A 6,059-nucleotide genomic window follows, 5' to 3' on the forward strand; every position below is an offset into this window, starting at 1 on the left:
CAGACAATTAAAGTATCAATGATGTTAGGCCTTGCAATACTTTTTGTGGCCTGTAGGGGCAGGCTCTAGGCTAGGCCTCCAGCAATGGTTTCCAGAGGACTACTGCAGAACTGGCCTGCCAGAAGAACTGCTACTTCTGCCATAATATGGAAGCTAAAAATCAGGAAGCCATCAACTACTTTCTAGGTCTAAAAACACACCACCTTAGCCACGATCTGGGCATCAGGAAGTCACTACAAGAGCTGTTGGATGGCCCTAGCCAGTTCGGCTCGGTGGATAGAGCATTGGTCTGCGGTCTGAAGGGTCCCAGGTTCAATTCTGGTCAAGGACACATGCTTAGGTTGTGGGCTCAATCCCCATTAAGGAGCCTGCAACTGGCAGCTTATCAATGATTCTCTCTTATCATTGATATTTCTATCTCTCTCTCCCTCTCCCTTCCTCTCTGAAATCACTAAAAGTATATTTAAAAAAATGTTTTGATAAGCCCTAGAAATCTAACACACAGTATAATGGACATAGATAACACTATTGTACTATTAAATATGGAATGTGATAAACATCACTGCAATGACAATCATATTATAGTATGTAAATGTATAAAACATCGTACACCTTAAATTTACACAATGTAATATATCAAATTTAAATAAACAAACGTCTTTTTTTGCTGTAATAGCATCTAGAATAATGCCTGCACAGGAGATGCTCATTAAATATTTCTTAAATTATTGAACTAAAGCTTGATAAAAGAAAGTCATATTTTAGAGAAGACTGTCTCTAGTTAACCCAGACTATGACACTCTGTATGCCTAAAACCCTGGGTTTCTGTCATTGTCCTTTTATGACTATATCCTGGATTATCAAGAAAGATTTAGAATTCAAGATTTTTTCCAGCCTAGAACTTACCATCTCTACTATCACTGTACAACCATCTTGAGTCAAACACTTTGTTTTTTTTGTTTTTTGGTTTTTTTTTTTCGTTTTGGGGGGGTTTTTTGGTAATAAATTTTCATTTAAAAATATGAAATCGGAGGATGGAAAGAATTTCTTGAAGGGCAAGCTCCTCACTCTTTCCTGCCTCCCATGGCTTTGGCCACCATCTCTCTCCGATGGCTTGTTCTTCAGGATGCTGACAGCTTGGTTTCTCTGGGTAACATCATGCAAAGGAAATTAGCTCAGTATGTCTTCTACCAAATTCCATCTGTGGCTCAGTGTTTTAAGGTGTTTGTGAACAAGGCTAAAGAGCAATTTTGATAAGACAAGGCAGTGTTCCAGTCTCTGAGAATAGATCTCCCCCCAAAAAGCATTTTTTTAAATACCACTGAACAGCCTGGAAATCTACCCACGCATGAGCAATCTCCTGCAATATACAGAAAGCTTTTCAGGTGTCACCGCGATAATAGCAGGTGGTTCCTTTGGCTAGAAAAATTATGGCAAGAGACAGAAAGAAAACTGTTTTAATATTCTGGATACAGTTTTCCCCAAGTGAATCATTCCCATATGCCTACTCTTCCCATGGGCCCCTTTCCAGAGGAAGTGGGCTGTGTGAATGGAAGTGTGGAGAAGCAGTCTGGTGGGCAAACTTCAGTGGTGTCCATATTTGGCAGGTCCAATTAATCTTTAGATATGTACCAGCCACTCTTCTGTAAGTCTCAAAAGGCAAAATTTGAATATGGATTTGATTCCTGTTTGTGCTTCCCTCATAATAAACACATAATCTCGTTATGAAGATTTAGTAGTGTTCATTTGATGCAAGGCTGCTTCTGAAATTCCATATACATCCATTTTAAATAAAAGCTTACAGGGAAGGCTGAGACTAGAGCAATTGGCAAAGGTGATCCTTTAATTCACTTTTTGTTATGAAATATTTGAGACATACAAAAAGTTTAAAGAATAGGTATTTGGCTCTAATCAGTTTGGCTCAGTGGATAGAGCGTTGGCCTGCGGACCGAAAGGTCCCAGGTTCGATTCCGGTCAAGGGCATGTACCTTGGTTGCAGGCACATCCCCAGTAGGGAGTGTGCAGGAGGCAGCTGATCAATGTTTCTCTCTCATCGATGTTTCTAACTCTCTATCTCTCTCCCTTCCTCTCTGTAAAAAATCAATAAAATATATTTTTAAAAAAATCTGTACTGGCACAAAAGACTTCATTTCCAGACAGAAGTGCAGCAAAGCTGGAAATTAAGTTTTGCATAGTTTTTTTTTTTTTTAATTAAATCTTTATTGTTCAGATTATTACATTTGTTCCTTTTTTTCCCCCCCATAACTCCCCTCCTCCCAGTTCCCGCCCTACCCTCCGCCCTCACTCCCCACCCACTGTCCTCATCCATAGGTGCACGATTTTTGTCCAGTCTCTTCCCACATCTCCCACACCCCTTTCCCCCCAAAGAATAGTCAGTCCATTCCCTTTCTATGTCCCTGATTCTATTATAATCAACAGTTTATTCTGTTCATCAGATTATTTATTCACTTGATTCTTAGATTCACTTGTTGATAGATGCATATTTGTTGTTCATAATTTGTATCTTTACCTTTTTCTTCCTCTTCCTCTTCTTAAAGGATACCTTTCAGCATTTCATATAATCCTGGTTTGGTGGTGATGAACTCCTTTAGCTTTTCCTTATCTGTGAAGCTCTTTATCTGACCTTCAATTCTGAATGATAGCTTTGCTGGATAAAGTAATCTTGGTTGTAGGTTCTTGGTATTCATCACTTTGAATATTTCTTGCCACTCCCTTCTGGCCTGCAAAGTTTCTGTTGAGAAATCAGCTGACAGTCGTATGGGTATTCCCTTGTAGGTAACTGAGTTTCTTTCTCTTGCTGTTTTTAAGATTCTCTCTTTATCTTTTGCTCTTGGCATTTTAATTATGATGTGTCTTGGTGTGGTCCTCTTTGGATTCCTTTTGTTTGGGGTTCTCCGCGCTTCTTGGACCTGTAAGTCCATTTCTTTCACCAGGTGGGGGAAGTTTTCTGTCATTATTTCTTCAAATAGGTTTTCAATATCTTGCTCTCTCTCATCTTCTGGCACCCCTATAATTCTGATGTTGGTACGCTTGAAGCTGTCCCAGAGGCTCCTTACACTATCCTCGCATTTTTGGATTCTTTTTTCATTTTGCTTTTCCCGTTGGGTGTTTTTTGCTTCCTCGCATTTCAAATCATTGACTTGATTCTTGCGCTCCTCTGGTCTGCTGTCGGGCGTCTGTATAATATTCGTTATTTCAGTCCGTGTGTGCTTAATTTCTAGTTGGTTCCCCAATATAAGATCGAGGGTCTTATTAGTTTTCGTGTAGATCTCATTAAGTTTATCGAGGGCTTCTAAACAGTTCTTGAGAGACCTTAAAAGTGTGGTTCTGAACTCTATTTCTTCCATTGACAATTTTGTCATGTTTCTTTGTCTCCGCATTTTGTTATGCTTCCTTGGTGCACCCCCTAGTGGTCTTTGTTCGCAGTCTTATAGATAAATCTTGATTGCTGTAGCTAATTCCAGGGAGGGTTTGACCTCCAGGCCAAGTGGCTATGAGATTCAGCTGTGTCAGCGGTGAGAGAACTTCTGTCCTCTAGGGAGGTGCTAATCTAGCCTTTGCCTGAGGCTATCCGGCAAATGCCTCTGTGCAGGGCTTGGGCAGGGCGGGTCGAACAGGATCAACAGGGTGGGCCGGAGAGAGCAGTTATGGCGGCTCTCAGTCCTGTCCCGAGGGGCTCTGCCTCTCTGAGTCCCAGCACCCGCTGCAAAGCTCGGAGAGAAAGCTGCACTCGCTCTGACCGAAGCCAGACAGTCCCGCTTCTTCCGCCTGAGTCTGGGTCCCTAAAGACTCGCCCGGATCTGGTGCTCAGAGTCTGCGACTCCCTCCCGATTGAAAACAACAACCGCGCCCTCCGCCGCCAGCCCGCTCCGCGCACTCCGCACCTCAGAATTTGACTTCAGCACTGCGCCTCCTCTGAGTGTCCGTATGCGTTTCTCTTTCCTCCTAGTTGTAGGACTTCCACTCAGCCAGCGCCCCTGTGGTTCTGGGTGATGTCCGTTCTGTGTTTTAGTTTCACTTTTGAAGTAGTTGTTCAAAGCAGCAAACTCCGGCGTTAACCTATGCCGCCATCTTGGTTCTCCTCTTGCATAGTTTTTTTCTTCTTCCTCCATTGTGTATAAGACTAGCATTCTTATCATTTATAGGCATACCACATCTCCTTGACTGAAAAGGGAGATGCTAGTGCCACCATCTTAACTTCAAATCAACTAAGGTCTCATAGGGAAAGATGTGGAAGCACGTTGATGAAACACTGGACTTTATTTGGATGGAAGACAACTACATGGGAAAATAATAAGAAAACACGGTCATTCTGGCCCCTCCTAATCTCAGAGTGGTGTCATTGGGCATATTCTTTAACCCCTCTACACCTGTTTTCTGAACTGTATAGTAAGGATAATAATAGGATTTGCCTCTTAGTGTTGTTACATGTAAAGCCCTGGGCATACAGTAAGTCCTCAATAAATGTTAGCTCACTTTCTTCCTTCTCTTCAACAGAATGTTAGCTCCACATGAGAGCAGTGGCTTGGTCTTATTTAATTCTGTATCCTCAGCTTCTATTTTTCCTACTGTCGGCATTCAGTAAAGATTTGTTGAATGGATTAATTAACAAGAGTAGTTAGGCTTTGAGGTTGAAAGCGAAAGAGAATTTGTCCTAAGTTTTACATCTACTGAGAGAAAAATGGACTTTGGGTTTAGGGTAGGTTAAGGAGGTAGGAAAGAATCCTAAATTAAGGTGAGAAGGCCCACATTCAAGTTTAAATTCTTCTAACGTTAAGTGTCAAGACTAAGGGTTTCTTTCTTAATTGGTAAAATGGGAATAACTTCCAAGGTTATTTTGAGGACTAAATTAAGGTGTATGTGAAAGATCATAATAAACTATAAAGGGATATACAAACACATGATATTAATTTTTATCTCAGCAAGCTTATCCATTGGATGACAATAAAATGATTCTATGAGAGTCTTGGAAGAAAAAATCTTTAGCTAAAGATTTAAGTCCTAAAAATATTCCACCCCAGAGGTACCACAGACGTAGACTAATTTTTTCCATCTGTGCATTTTAGGGTAGATTTGGCATACACTCAATACCAGGCAAGAAAGAAACTATGGTTTAGGCTGCTTTTAAAGTTAAAAAAAAAAAAGGCAGAAAAGGAAACCATTTCCTTTCATAAGCATGAATGTTAAAATAGAGAAAGCCTTCATCGAGTAATGCATCACCTAAGCGAGACTAATTTTTTAAAAATTGATTTGAGAAAAAGGAGGGGAGGGAGGGAGAGAGAGAGAGAGAGAGAGAGAGAGAGAGAGAGAGAGAGAGAGATTTGTTGTTCCACTTATTTATGTACTCATTGGTTATTGGTTTATTCTTCTTATTCTTCTGTCTGCCCTGACTGGGGCCTGCAACCTTGGTGTATCAGGACAACACTCTTCCCAACTGAACTACCGGGCCAGGGCTGAAGTAAGAGTACTTAATCCATATTCTCTTCTACCTTTCCCCACTCCCCTTTTATGTTCTAACTAGAGGCCTGATGCACAGAATTCTTGCAAGAGTAGGCTTCCTTCCCCGGCTGCTGGCACTGGCTTCCCTCCGGCACCCGGCACCCGGCACCCAGGTTTCCCTCGCAGCAGCGGCTTCGTCCAGAAGGTCATCTGGAAAGTCACCCAGTCTAATTAGCATATTATGCTTTTATTATTATAGATTAGTTAGATATTTTATATATAATGATTTATGTATTATAGTCACTCCCTCCTTATGGAGAAAAGAAATACAGATCATTCTTTTTATCAGCCACATGTGACTCAGAGGTCAAAAGAGCAGTTCTTTGTGGGATAATCTCCCAGATTAGTAATATTTAAAGACCTGGTGTTCAGAGCCAGGGATTATTCAAATATTACGGCTTTAATATTAGGCTTCACCCATCAGTGCCTGAGTTTGAGATTGAGAAACTAACTTGAGGACAAAGATAAAGGGGCAGGGGGGGAGGGGAGGAGCCATAGTGAGTGAGCTGATGACTCACTGTCCCTTCTTTGAACTTCTG

This window comes from Myotis daubentonii, chromosome 18, assembly GCF_963259705.1.
Source record: "Myotis daubentonii chromosome 18, mMyoDau2.1, whole genome shotgun sequence".
NCBI classification, from domain to species: Eukaryota; Metazoa; Chordata; class Mammalia; order Chiroptera; family Vespertilionidae; genus Myotis; species Myotis daubentonii.